Here is a 16,863-nt window from a genome sequence, read left to right as displayed (position 1 = left end):
AAGGAAATTAATTTCATTTTATCGCGTTCTTATACAATTTTGTTAAAATTTGAACTTCAGATGATCATAAAAAATATTTGTGGGAATTCCGCTTAAATTGTTTTTTAATTCCAACAATAACAACCCATCAGATTATGAGAAACCTTGTATTACATTTTCAAATCTTAGGTATCAATATTAAAATGTTCATGAATTTTTAACTAGGTACAAAATAATTTACAAATTTTTGTGAATTTGAATATTGTATCATGTATTTAATTATGAAAATATGGTGAGAATTTTATTTACTAAGTATCTAGTGTAAACCTGAAGTTTCCGTTTTTTCTGAACTGTGTTTTTTGTTTTTCCCTGACGATTTTGAAAACTATTGAGAAATGGAAAAAAAAAAAAAACTCCCTAAGTATCAATTAAATTAACTCTTCTTACAGAAAATACGCTCAAGTAGAAAATTGAAACATTTGTACTGACCCTAAAGGTGATGACAGACAAAAAAAAACACTCACATAATTGTGAAATCAATACTTTTATCACTTTACTCAGAAGTCAGAACCTAAATTATATTTGAATATTTTAGAAATATGTATCTTTTTTCAGATATTTCTTTTGAAATGTTGAGAATGGAAATTTGTAAATTTATATTTCCTTTTAACATAACTTCCTATAAATATCATTATGATATACACGTATATAGATACGGAATGCGAACGGACTTCAACCGCAGGTTCACAGCTAAATGTAATTAAACTGTTAACATTTCCAAAATATTTCAATTTTCGAATTATCTAAAATGAATTATAAAAGCAAAAATGGTATTGTTGTTGTCGGTATTTAGTGGACTGTATAGGAATTTTATATAAGTAAAGATTTAATTATTTTGTATATTGTAGACAGTTTATTTTACATGCGGCGGCGGACACAGTGAAACGTACATATTTTACACTGTTAGACACACAGTGAAATATAATATTGTACATCGATTCGGTAGATATCGGTGAAAATAAGATATAAAAATATTTGTATATAAAGAGTAATAATAATAATAGTAACAATAATAACAATGATAGCGATAATATTATTTAGGCGTCAACAAAAGTATATAATATTATTATAATTAATTAATAATTGCGCGTTCTCAATAACATAATATATTAATTCCATATCAAACCGATATCCAGTTGACCATCCATCATAATCGTTATTGCATATAATCATGAAGTTAAGAACTCGGGAATACGAGAGGAAATAGGCGCATACATATAATGAACACAGAAAAATTTAAACAAGTGGATCTGATGTATTACGGGTGTTTAGAGGGGTCGTTATAACGGATGGATTAAATAAAATCATTGTACAAAAAACGATTCTGAGCGAATAGTGAAGACGGTACATCACCCTATAATATTACTAAGTATATTTTATGATATTTTTTTTAATAAGTAATTATTTTTACTATTATACATTAGTAGTACAGTAGGTTGAATTAATTTTTGCTTTCATTTTGGATTTTTACGGCATAAAATGTACTTAATGCTTTTTTTAGTGAATTCTTTAGGACATGACTATGTGGAATACAGATTACATTACATTCCCAGCCCTACTTATAAGTAGGTACAATAAAACATAATTTCTGTTCACTGTCTTAATTTCTTATCTTAAATTTGTATCGAATGAAATTTTATACTTTTATAATATTGGCCAATGGTAAAACTCTATTGAAATGTTATATTTGATGCGTAAAATGACACGGGGAAAACGGTGATATGCGTCACCTTCATCATAAGTGGGTCACAGTAGCCTCACACAGTACGGTCCATGGTTAATCATTGACAAGCTGACTGGCCTACCAATTTCACTGATCTTGTTGCGAACGCCTATTGAGTATCATATTATTATGTGCACTCAGTAGTCTCACGAACCCGGGCTGAGTAGCATAAATGATATTCAAAATTATCATTAACTCGGCTTGGCTGCATGTTATAAAGGTAAAACGTTTATTGAGAAATCAAAAAAAAAAAAAACACAAAAATACTACCTTCCGTAAACTCTACTATATTATGTAGGTATAGCTGTGTAGTAGTCGGATGAAATACATCGGGTTCCCACGAGAAATGGGTGTGTATTACAATATTATTATATTATTACATTACTCGGGATGAATTAATGTGGTCGCAGACAAACAAACGAGATTGTTACCGTTTATTTTTCTTACCGGCCGACGACGACGACGACGGGACCCCGCCGATCGATAAAGTACGAAAATAAACAAATTTATAACCGTAGACGCGAGTCGATGATAAAACTCTTTTCAACAGATAAAACATAATAATATACACACACGCATATGTGTACATAAATAATATACGTGCGTACGCACTAACGGCGTGGAACGATATTGGTAAAAAAAAAATAAATATCTAAATAAATAACTCAAAAACGAAGAGTGTATAGGAAAAAACCACCGAAAACACGCGGTAATCGATAGTGGTGATCTGTCCTCGTGACAATCGGAATTTCTTCCAATTAAACAACAGATTACAATGTATCGGAGGAGTAGACAAAAGCGCCATCGGCCGATCCCGACAGCCGTTGCGGCGCTATCTAACGTCCTCATCTATTCGTATTATTTTATAATATATATCTACACACACACACACATATTATTACCTATAGTCTATACGCGTGTAAAAATATCAAAACCGTACAGGTAAACCCAGTATCGTTTTATTATGCATATTAATATTATATTATAATAATATAATTATTGTTCTTCAATATTATGATATTATATTAATGACGACGTTTGTTGTTCTCAATAATTATACTAATTAACTATATTTACTACATTATAATAATATAGTGGGATTTTATTAGGAACAGATAATTTAGGTACCTACCTCGTTATTATATTTACTTATTATTAGCTACCTATTATTAAAATGATTTTTTTGTTGTCATACCTACAGACACAAAATAATATTATTAGGGGACGGGGTGGCCGAGCGGACTAAGGCGTCGGTTGCGACGCGCACCGACGCAGGTTCAAAAACCTCGGCTGCGGGCGGCATTTTTCTTCGGACAAGTAACGGTGTCCGGATAGAAGTACCGCCACCCCCCACCCACACACACACACACAGGCATGGCACATACCTACAGGTGCCCACTAAAAAATCTGCCAAACTAACAAACACACGTGTTTAAACCCTCTCCACCACAGTAAAAACCACCCAATGGCCTAAGTTGCCGCGGGTTAATTAATAAAAAAAGAAATAATAATAATAGTATTAGGTTAATCTAAATATTTTTTAATGTATATTTTCGAATATTATTTATATGGCGCATATGAAAGCGTATATCCAAAAGTTCGGGAAAATCAATTTTTATTATTATTTAGAACTCTGCACGATGTTGAAAAAATTATTTTTTACACAACTTTAAGTCATTATAAAACATTATTTATGAAAATGAATTAATTATATTTTTAATCGTCATCGTTTTAATGATGTAAGTTTTTGCTTTTTTGAATGGCAGCATAATATGCATTTTTAATTTCATACTTCGGAGCAGAGTATTCTTCTGATAATTTCGATGTAGGTTTTAAGCAAATTTCTGACGAGTAGTTAAATTAGTTATATATATGTATCTAACACTTAGATGAATGGGGCTAAACAATTTTGTTTTTTAGTTTCTTCAAATTTTTAATACATTTTAATCAAAAACTTTATTATTTTTTGAGAAAATTATTGTTTTCCTTAAAATATTATTTATGGAATATATATATAAAGAATACATTTAATAGATTACTATAAAATAGTAGGTTATATGTGTAATGTCAAATGTGTAATACATAATACAATTAAAATAAATACGGTAGGTATGATTATTTTGAATCATAAATTAATATTTATTTTCAATAAGGATCAATAAGGTCGAAGGTATTTTTTTGATTTCATCCAAAGTAGATGCAATAATTGAATAATCGAATTAATTATCATTTGTTATATGTTATTATACAGTCAAAAACTTAAAAATACAATTTTTTTAAATAATATTTTTGTACGAATTATGTTGTATGTATACCTACTGCTATACCTACCTATATATAGTATATATAGACGTGATTGAAATTTAGTGGAAAAAAAATCCACGAGAATAATTTAAAAGCTTTGAAAATACTCATCTGTCACTCTGGGCTAATTTTCGAAAGTTCAAAGAAAAAAAAAACTTCAACCGTGGAGGTTTATTTTTCAATCCCACGGAATACTGGAGTATTATACGAAACGCATGTACTTGGGTACCTACCACTCGACGACATCGAAATAACAAGACGTCGCCGCAATTGGAGATCGTATATACGCTAGCCGACGAACAATTTTCCGTTTTCACCCTCGAAACACGACGGGTTCGAGGACGTACCTAGTCGTTCCGAGGGTTCTTCGTTTGTTTTTTAAGGGGAGGTGTGACAAATGTGTCCGGCAATGTTGTGCATGTATGCAAGTGGTGCGTATACGTTCCTGATTTAGACACATTTCCATACGAATAATGTTGTGTAACTTACGCATTTATATAATATGACACGCGTGATATATCAATAGACCATACATAATAATATCACGTCAAACCGTTTAAATGAGATTTTTTACAGCAAATAATAATAATAAGGGGCCTCTGGAAAATGATACAAGGTATTATGTTACTCTCGTTTGTCAGACTCGTGTTGAGACGTCGTCATAATCTGTGGTTATATGAAGTACACTTTTAATATTTTGTCTACCAAATCTTACTACTGATCGTACGACGGTATACATTATATACTAAATGCGTTTCATCCGTTTTCAATTTACATTCTGCAATTTATTGCAAATTATGTCGTATATACGACATAAGATACATAACTAAGTGCTAAGAACAACTTGTGGTGTAGATGCGATTTTTACATGTCGGAAGAGATTTTTATTTTATATTTAAATATAACTTTAAATGTAAATTTGTAATATTTCAAATTAATTTACACCTAATAATATTATATTAACACTCGTCTTAACATAGTATAAAACAAATTCCCCTTTTCTGTCTGTATGCTTAGAACTTCAAAACTTCGCAACTGATTTTGATGCGTTTTTTTTAAATTGATAGAGTGATTCAAGAGAAAGGTTTATAGCATACGTAATAAAGTAGAGAAACACTACCCCTTTTTTGTATGTACGAGCATACCTCGAAAAGAGCTATACTTATTTTAATACGGTTTTCACTAATAAATCGATCGAGTCACGGGGAAGGTTTTAATGTATAATAATTTTCCTTGGTGAAATTAATTGGGTGACCGAAAATAATAACAATCTATGTCTATATATATAAAAATAAATGTTTATCTGTATGTCATTGAACTCCTCCTAAACAACTGGACATTTTTTGTGTGTTTTTGAGTGAGTCCCTGAATGGTTTAGATTCACAATTAGACCCAGTTGGTTCAACCCGGAGAGGTGCTCAAACAGGTATTTTGAGATTTACGATAGACATTTTTGTTTATAAATGGTTGCTATTGGTTATAGGAGAAATAATTTAAGTAAAAATAAGTATTTTAAATGTCGTCGCACGCTTATGGTTTCGAATAAAAAAATTATATCTTAAAACAAATTTGAGAGTTGAATGTATATTTGTAGCTATTATATAGGTTTTCAAAAACTACTTGACTGATTTTGTCAAAATTTCGAATTGTTCTTAAAGATATATCAGGAATGTTTAAAGAGTAGTTTGAACCACGTTCGATTTATACCAAGTGCTATACTCATTCCACCCCAAATAAAATGTTCACCTTGGTCGATTTAGTTCGCAAAGCTACACAAATTTATCTGTGAACTGAGGTGCCTAGATAGGTGCACCAAAACCAAGATACAATTAATAATTGTAGAATCTAAATTTTTTTTTTTAAATTTTTTTGGTGGTTGAAATTAGGTTATATACTTATATGTAGAACTAAAATTGGATGTTGGTTATCCAAAGTTAATAGCCTCAAAAAAAGACTGGACCGTTTTCAAAAAAAGTTATTTCAATAGATTATTACTTGAAAATTGGAGGTATACAGCTTGATATTTCAACTCATATAGGCTGTAGATAAGTAAAGAGTAGCTCACATTTGATTTTTTTTTTAGCATACGAAAAAATAAATTTTTTTGTCAACCTAAATGGTTGCAATTCGTTACATATTATATTAATATTATAATTAGAAGAAATATTGTATATACATTTTGTACAAATATATTAAAAATACAAATCTTTGGCCTGGACAATGTCGGTCGGGACAGCTAGTAATGTATATTATGTACACGCCGTAGGTACTATTTAGACAAGCTTTAATAAAAAGAAAATGTTTATTTTGTTGTTCATTTTATAAAAAGAAATCAACCCTCCGCGGCTTTTTATAATATGATAATTCATTATAAGAGGACGTCATACTCGCATATCATAATTTGCATTCAGTAAAATCAATTTTATTGGTTTTTTTTAGCTTTTCTAATATATTATCAAACATTATTTGTTCGTTCGTTCTCGGTTTTGTACGATATTTCAATGTTTCATCGAATTATAATTGAGTAAGTACGTAAAATATTGATCTTAAATCATAGCTCTCTTAAAAAATTTAAATATTTAACCTATGTAAAATACTAAAATATATAGTAGGTACCTAATTTAGATTAAATAAAGAACTTATTATAGTGATATTTATGATTAAGGTTATTAAAATATTGTTAAATCATTTGGATATAAAATAAAACGGTTATTATATGAAAACATTTTGAAAATACAATTTTAAAGCTACTTTAATGAGCTACTTTATTAATTAAGGCATAGAGAGTGGAATTGTAGAAAAAATTCTACGTGGGTACATTATAATATTATATAATATATTTTAGTACAATTAGTATTATAATATTATATAATTCTAGTTCTTAATTGATGTTATAGTTCCATAAAAATAATGTCCGTGAGAATATAGTTTTAGGTTTATAACCTAATTTCGGATGAAAAAACATCGTGATTGGGGTTATTGATAAAAAAAAAAAATGGAAATCTGAACATAACACTATTTACTTGACACTGAAGCCACGCAGTGTTAATGATTGCCTGTACTTATACTTATATAATATATTAATAATATTATGCTCTCAACAAATACTGGTTTCAAAAAAATGATCCGTTTTCAGATTTTTATCAACCTTCTCGATACATACACATAACGATGATGCTTTATTATAACGAGCATGCTTATATTATGTCGAAGCGGTTTTATATGAATCTTTGAAATACGTTAAAATGTATTATTCATATATAGAAGACAAACTTCTAGTGTTAGCTGGTACTTCTTATAAATAAACATTGTTAAAATATATAATTATATTATAATATATTGACTTTTGTCGTACGTACGTAAGTGTAAATCATAAATCTGTGCTAAGAATACAGTATATTCAGGGTTATTTACCAAGCATGCTGATCACCAATTTTTTCATTTAGTAATGAATTTACCTATAGGTACTCAAATTCTGATTTTCGGAATTTTTAATTACACTTAATAACCATATTTTCTCGGGATTTTTGTAATACTTAAAGAGCATTCTATGGTGATACTAGCTTCTGTTTTTCAAATGAAAATTCCCCGTGTTTACTGTAGATTATTTATTGTATAATTTTTCTGAAAATATAATGACTTATTAAAATCAAAATTCGAAAGAGTATAGTTTTTGAGTTATTTAACTTTATGTACTCAGGATAATATAGGGCCATGATAATGGGTTTATATAAAATATGGGAGTTTATATAATGATAATAGTCATTAAAAAATATTAGTAATTTATATTAATCTACATTAATCTGTATCGCTTCATGTCCTTCGTTAAGTATAGGTACTATACAAAATCCCAAGGATTCGAAAATATGGTCTTCATAAGTACCTATAGGTATATTCACAAATTCCAAAATTCACAATTGGAATAAATTCGTAATTAAATGAAAAATTGGCGTGAGCATGCTTAGTGATTCACTCTGTATATTATGAAATTGTCGTTTAAGAATTAAAAATAAATTTTATATATTGAAAACAGATATTTATGAAGATATATACAGCTGTTATGTTTTGTCTCTGTCTTAAAAATATGTAACGTGGACAATTTAAGCTTAGCAGATCATGCGTTTGGCTTCGTTAGTTTTATCATACCTAAGATTGATGTATTATACAAGTATATGCATATAGTATATAAATTTAGAAGTAAAACATTTTCTGTGATTGTACTTAGATTTTGAACGAATTTTTACTCTAAATTGGTACGTAAAATAATGACATTTAAGAACAATCATAACTCCAGCGGTTAAAAATTGAAAAACCAACGTACAACATATAATAATAAACTTACCTTTAAGATAGTTCAATTCACACTCATACTAACGAAGCTATAAACGAGAACTGCGCTGAACGTAAATTTGATGTGAAGTAATGTTACGATGCACCTGTAAGACGGAGACAACAAAGCGGGTGTGACGTCGTCATAACCGAGATCGTGACTTTATAATTTATTGTAGTTTATAATAGGTACACAGTGTAAATTAAAAGTAGATATTATATCTATTTTCGTAAGTAATAATAAAGTAAGTAAATATTATGTTGATATTAATTTAAAATATTCCAAACGTGTGCCGTATCTGCTGCGGTGGTTTTGAATAAAAAAAAAAATGATAAAATCATATAATGTTACGATGAAGTGGAACTACGGTGAAATATTATTACTTGTTTTATAGTCTAAAAACAGAAAAAACACGTTTTTTGACGTGTAAACGGTAACAGACGACTCTATTATCGTAATAAATAATAATTTACCTAAACGGCCCGAGTTCGTTACACGTGCGGTGGCCGGTGGGTTAAGTATGAAATACATTTGATAATATTATGTATTAGACTCGTAAATTGTATATACTATAAACCTGAACAGTAAGTGCAACGTATAGTATAAATAGCTTAAGTGACGCAGAAAGTGGCCTTACTCATTGAAGATGATAATATTATATCTCCTTTAATTATAATATTCTATCATTATCTAAATGATAAAATCGTTTCGGTCGAATGGACCATTTCTCCGAAAACATCTATGCACCAGTTCCACTACCGACCAATTTTCACATTATTATAAAATTATACATTCCTATAACGTACCTATAACCTACATATTTTACACATTATATATTAGTATATTACCTATTTATTAAATGTAATTAAAAATTTGTCCTAAAAAAATACTTGGTTTTTTTTTGGTCTTTAAATATTTTATAAACATTTTGTATAAAATATATTATGCTACCTAGTACCTACATTCATATTTTTTTTTAAATGTTGTTTTAATTTCTAATATAAATTAAAATTTGTACAGATAAATATGTTATATAATTGAAAATGTTATATTCAAATGATAAGGAAAATAAATTAAATATAATTATTAATAAAATACATAAATTGTTAAACATATTTATTGTTATTTGACTTTATATTCGACTTTCAAAATAAACAAAAAAATGTTGTACATTTAAATTATGTTTAAATTGTTTTGAGACAATATTTCATGTCATTCCCTCAAAAATATTATTTTCTATCTTTTTTGTAATGGGCGATTTTACTCTAAGATTACTTAAAAACATAGAAAAATGATTCTGCGTAAATACGTTTTGTCTATGTTTTGCGTGGGCCAAAGAGAGAAAACAAATAGTGCACTGACATCCTTTTACTGCAGTTTTCAATCGCACAGAGGAAGAGTATAATAGCTCCAATAATCATTTCCATATAGTCAACAATATATTTTATATTTTATAAAATGTATCCTCCAAACATAGTACATACATAGTAATAAAGAAACATATTATATTAAATAAGTTAATAAGCCATGAAGGTTGTCATAACATGTGATTAATTTTGATATAAAGCTTTTCGAACAGGATTTTCCTCTTTTGAAAATTTTAATTTTTTGGATATTATATATCGGAATGACTGAACCGTTTAACCAAAAGAAAAACTCGTATGACCAAGCGATTTGTGTCAGTATTTCAAATAGCACTGCACATTTCAAATATATGTGATTACAAAAATATATTATGACGTAACCTGTTCGCGTTCGAAGCGACATAAAAATAGGGTGCGATTTCTGGCGTTATAACATTAATGAAATTATTAAAACGTCAAGGATTGTACAAAAGTCATAACAATTAAACCAAAATTGTTTTAAATACTCTATTATATACTCCCTAAATGTTTATGATTATGAAACGCGACGCGAGTCCAGGTGAAGCTGGTTGACTATTTTTGTTGTTCTTTGAAGTTTACGAAATAATAGTCCTACATTTTTACTTTTTCAAAAACTGAAAGGAAAATTTGTTTAATTCAAACTTTAAACTCGTGTCATAAGAAAAATGTTTTATACTCTATTTGATATTACATTAATATTACCTAACGGCTAACATAGTATATGAAGGTGTATTTTCCTGGCACCCCTATCTAGGGCTTTTGTTTGTGCTGGTACGTGCTACAACCCCTAATAAGTTACAAGGGTTTTGACTGAGGGTGCCAGCAAAACTACCGCGCCCCACATTCGATTTTATTTCTTTTAATTAGGCCATTCGTTTGTGAGAAGATTGTGCTGGTATTTACTCAAATTTCAACATTTGTGCAGCAGCCCCTAATGACCAAAAAAAGTTTTTTTAGTGAATGTAACACTGAAACGCCCACGCCCCAAACAGAATTTTTTTATTTAAATAATGCCATTTGTTTGTAGGTTATTTTTAGTACCTACCTACTGCATTTGTGCTGGTACGTGCTCGAGTTTCATAGTTTGTGTAGCAACCCACTGGCCATAATATGATGAATTACGTAAGTATTTTTGGGGGTGGGGGGTGGTGCAAGCAACCTCAACCCAAAATGTTGGAATTCCAAATGAGCCAATGTTTAGTGGTTTACTGTTTATTTCTGTACTTTTTTTCTACAGAATTTTTACCTTATCTTCTATAGATCAGTGGATTTTCATCTTTTTAAGGTACCTATAAATATTTATAATTACAGGATTTACCAATATAAAATTACATGTCTAATGTAAAAAAAAAATCCTAATTTTAAATTGTAAATATTATTATTACCCTTCATGGTAAAAAAAAACAAAAAACCGATATAATTTTAATTTTGATACATTTTTGAAGAAAAAAAGTACGACTGCGGGCGGATTAATGGTGAAATTGGAGAATGGGCCGGAGATTAATCTCTTTGCTGCCAATGAAACTGGAGTCTGCGCACGCCCGTGCATGTAAAACACAATCGCGGATATAACAATACAGACAGGTACAATATATATATGTACCTACTGTAATGCAGGTTTACACATATTATGCAGATAATATATACCTACATAATATAGGTGGGTACATATAAATATATATGTATATATACATAATTTGGTACCTACCTACGAATCGTGTAGCGGTGAAATGACAAGTCCTAAATAATATAATAATATGAGTCTCGTATATACGGTACACGGTGCCGCCGGCGACAAGCGAACTTCCCCTTTTGCAGCCACCGGATCGACGTCCGAGATACGGAACGAAAAGAAACGGTCCGTTCGGGCGTGGTGGGGCGTGGAGGGTGTGCGGCGGAGAAAAAAAATCATCTAAACGCCGCCTAAACGCGACGGCGGCGTATAATTTTCGAAAACCGACCGCATCGGCAGCGGCAGGAGCAGCAGCAGAATCGGCGGCGGCGCCCCGTAATTCACACGTCTTGTACCCGCGCCGTCGAAAAAAACAGCGCTCGGCTCCCGGGCAACACGACCGATGGCGTTCGGCGAGATAACGATATATTATTATTATTATTATTACACGTTACGCGCGCCGGCACAATAATAAAAAAAAATAATAATAATAGCGGCCTAATGATGACGGGTCGCGTCTCGAGTCGTATTTTATAGGTAGGTCGCGTATAGGTATATTCATATACATATGATATTACGCGTATATATATTATTTATTTACGGTGCGCGCGGCGCGTACGAAATATATATTATACGCGTCGAATATACTGTCAAGTCATTTTACACAATGAAAATAACAACTACAATCGCACATTGTTGTCGACAATCGAGATACGGCGATATAATAATAATAATAATAATAATACGTATAGCGTATATACCTCGCGTGTACTTGCGCGCCGCGCCGCAGAAGACGACGCGCCGCGTAGATTTAAATATATAATAATATAAAGGTTCGGCGTCGGTCTGCAGCAGGTCTCCGCGGTCCCGGGCGAAAATTATAGAGGAATTATCTCGTTTCGTCGTTTGACAGCAGCGCTATACCTACACGCATTATATATATTATTATTATTATTATTATTATTATATATTACATATTTTACGCTCATTATTATATTGTGTGCATCTCCTCTTCGCGCGGTCCTCCCCTCACCCATCTACACACGTAAGTATATGTATAAGACACTGTATATGCGCGTAGTCAATACTCTGCGAAGGGTCTTTTATTTCTTTATCTGTTCCGTAATAATTGATTAACGTGATAAGCACAATACCGAGCGCGGTGCCTACTCGCCGTACGTAGTGCGTCCGAATAAGAAACGCCCGCTATTTTCACTACATAATATTATGTTACCTACTGCGCACTATAATAATATTATAACCGAGGTCTATATATATATATTCGATATCCCAACAACAAAAACACCACGCCATACTCCGTGTGAAAAAAAGCTAAGTATTAAAAAAAAACAACTCTAAAAGTTGTGATATCGTTTTATGGGTAGCTAAGTCTTTGAACTATAGATATCATTTGTGTTAAAATAATGTGCTAAGAAATTGAACTTGGCTTGAATTTATTAGAAATTTTTTAACAGATTATTTTAGCACAAATGATATCTATAGTTCAAAGACTTGGCTACCTATAAAATTATATTACGACTTTTAGAGCAGTTTTTTTACACGGATTATGGCGGAGTGTTTTTGTTGGGATATATTACAATATTACACTACCTATTGCATATTTTATAAAAAAAACAATACAACATATTATTATACTTACTATATACCTACCTCACGCTGTTTTGATTATAATTGAAACATTAAAACGGAAAAATAAGAAAAGGCTTTGCACGAGGTTGAAATATACCCCCTCCACCGCATTACGCTTTCAACCGGTACGTATACGCAACACGCGTATGTTGTAGGTCCTATTATTCCTGTTCGATGTATCGATTTCAAGCATATATTATTATTATTGCGTAAATTGAACGTATATACCCGAAAACGAGAAGAAAAAATTGCTCTTTAATATAATGACGTATATGTACCTATAATATTATATACTGTGATTTCCACATAACACATTACGTGCTAAATATTTGGCACGAGCATAATAATAATATGATGTATAGTACGCGATCTGAGGTCGGTAGTAGGTAGTAGGTGTAGGTACCTATAATACACAGGACCGACGTCATTATAATAATAATAATAATATTATCATCGCATACCGAGACCGTGTGACACGAAATATTATTACATTTTGATTGTCGTTGCATAATATTATATTGTTAAATATTATAATAATATGCGAAACGAATGGCGTTGGTATATATACGGTATATATAGGTACGCGCGGAGATAAGAGTGCGGAGATAACGCGTATTATTGTGCAACGGTCGTCTGATAACGATTAATTTTTTTACACAATATAATATTATTCGACGGTGGCAAAGGTGTTCACACGGAAAATCACGTACCTATAATATGTACGGGGGCGCGACTCGAATGCTTGGGCACGCCGCGGCACTCGAACTCTGCGCGTTTTTAACACAAAGAATATTAATAATAATAATTACGTTTACACGACACGCGTGTTCAAATATTTAATGTGTATACCATACACATTGTATGTACCTATACAAAGGTTTCTGGCGCGTAGGCACCGCGAATGCGTATGTTATGCCGTCCTGCACGGATGCGGCGGTGGGTGGTGGGTGTAGGGTATAGTGTCGCTATGGGTGGACGGTGGTATTGTACTGCAGAGAGGATGCGTTGGGAAATCACGATATTTCGTAATTTTATACATATACATAATATTATAATATTGGCTCGACACGGACGTATAACAATAATTTTATGCCGTATAAAGGGTGGTTTTTTTTATCGGGCAATATCTTATCGAACACATACCTATAATACTATATAAGATATATTATTGTATTTTTTTTTTGTTTATGAAGTTTAAGACTCGATAACAGGACCATTGGATTGTATTACGTACTTCAATTTATATTATTATCTTATTTATAATATATAATATTGTTTTTGTTTTTCATTTTTGAGATTTTAACCTAAAATTATTATACATCGACACTCATCGAAGTATCATACATAACATTGTAAAATTAGTACAGACAAGAAAATATACTGCTAAAGCTCACACTATTGCATTTTTAAACCGGATTGTAGCATACAATTGAGAATGTGTTTATAGTGATTATATTATTTGTGAAATAGCAGTAATGAGGGAAAAGTTGAGAAAGGGTCTTTATTGGTTTCTTTGACTGGAGATGCGTAATCTGGTGTATTTGATTATGACAGCGCGACTAATTTTTACCCGTGGTCGGGTAGGGGTTGATTTTATATTTTATATTTTATATTTACCAATATGGCTATATCCAAAAGCTTCCGCAGTTTCCGGATAAATTTGCGGTGTAGAGGTACTATAAGTCGGTACAAGAGGGCACATATGAGGACCCGAGTGAGAGTGGTTGGCGGTGGAGCCAGCTAAAGAGTCAGCGTGTTCATTGCCATTGATACCTATGTGCCCGGGAGTCCATGGGAAAGAGATGGTGAAATATTTGATAACAGAGAAGCGCGAATTCTTAAGATAATGGGGAATCACTTAGAAAGGTAGGGGTATTACAATATTGTTAAATCCTATATTATTATGATCCACAGTTGTATTTACTGCAGATGAGTATGCAGATAATTAAAGAAAAAATTAAGATACTATGCAATTGTGCGTTAGCATCGTTCGTATTTCTTAAGATATTGACCTATTTTAATAATGTCAAATAATCAACATGATATCAGAAAATCGTAACTTCATGTGCGATAAAAAAAAACTTATTACACAATTACAGGTAATGAGTATCTACGATGTTGAAAAGATCGGTTGAATGTAATTAATTATAAAACAATATCAATAAGTTAAAATATTATGAAAAATAAATAAAAAACGTTATTTATATTTTACTCGGGTGCTTTCTAATTAAATTTAAAACCGTGAAGATATTCATATAATAATAAAAAATGTGAAACATATTAACACATTTTCATTGAGTATACTTATTTTTTTTTTTTATATATCCAAAACGTCGAATTTATATGCCACGCCAAAAATAAAAAAGATGGGAAAGTGAGTGTCGCTCTGCTCTACAGTAGGTTACAAGTGGGTCACTGTAATGGATAGTGTTAAATATGAATTCAATGATGTAATATAATTTTATACGAAAAACGATTCTGAGCGAAGACGTTCAGTCAGCCTATGATATTACTAAGTATATCTGATGACACTATTGTGAATAAAGTAATTTATATAACATAACTTAATTACTTGGAACCTTGTTTTAAATTTTCTTTTTGACCCGGCGAATAACATTTTATTGACATCCATAGAAAAAAAAACTAAACAAATTGGAAACTGAATATGTCCGTAAACAGCTCAAAACAAGTCAAAATATTGTGAAAATTTTATCGTTTACAGCAAATACTAATATAAGCATTCAGTGAAAATTTCAAGCATCTACGGTCATTTGTTTCAGAATTGTTTACACCAAAAACGATTTTGCTTAATTTTTTTTTTGTTTTCTCTGAAGGGAACTACTGGGAATTTTTAATTTTGATCTCTCCAATGCGCCAACTATATTCAATTTTCCATCGAAAAAGATACTGAAATTGAGAATCAAATCATTATTTAACAAATAACAAAAAAATTAAAAAATTAAAAAAAACACATATGATATTGTAAAATCAATATATTCATCTCTCCTCTCAGAATCTAAAATATGTCGGTTATTTGTTCATTACATTCAAAAATGTGATTTAAAATAATTTAATTGATTAACAACTTATGAAAATATAAATTTTAACAAAAACCGAAAATCTTTACAACACGAGTAATCTAAAATAATTCTTAATCTATATTAACAATAAAAAAAACTAAAGCACGCAATAAACATATGCGAAAATGATTTTTAAGCTCGAAATCCAGCTGACGTTGCACCGATCAATAATCCGTATTCTGATGAGATGAGATTTCTATACACCATATTTTGCTACAATATCCAAACGGACAATAATATACTATGCAACTGTTACGAATTTATGATATTTTTGCCATACATAATATTTCCAATAACGTTTGAGAGTGACGAATATTATAATACCGATCCGGGTATATGCTTCGCGGTAGAATCCCACCGACGAACAGAGTCGGTCGTTTGTGCAGTATAATAATGTTATTATGTAGAGAAAAACTATATTATACTGTTCTCACGCCCGTTTTTGTTCCAAACAATGCGATAATAATAATATCGATTGTCGCGTACGGACGTTTTGAGCAGTTCACAGCAGCGAGAGTCCACAAGACACGTCATTGATTATAAAATATTTTATATATAATTTATGTGCAGTGGATATATCTATGCGGTGTTGTATACAAGGTGACTGTTTTAAAGCTAATCGTTCATTTTCTCAAAGTGAAAAAACTATTTTGGAAATTTTTTTTACATAAAATGGACCT

The sequence above is a fragment of the Metopolophium dirhodum genome, chromosome 2, assembly GCF_019925205.1.
Source record: "Metopolophium dirhodum isolate CAU chromosome 2, ASM1992520v1, whole genome shotgun sequence".
Lineage (NCBI taxonomy): Eukaryota > Metazoa > Arthropoda > Insecta > Hemiptera > Aphididae > Metopolophium > Metopolophium dirhodum.
Note: the sequence above shows the minus strand (reverse complement) of the source record.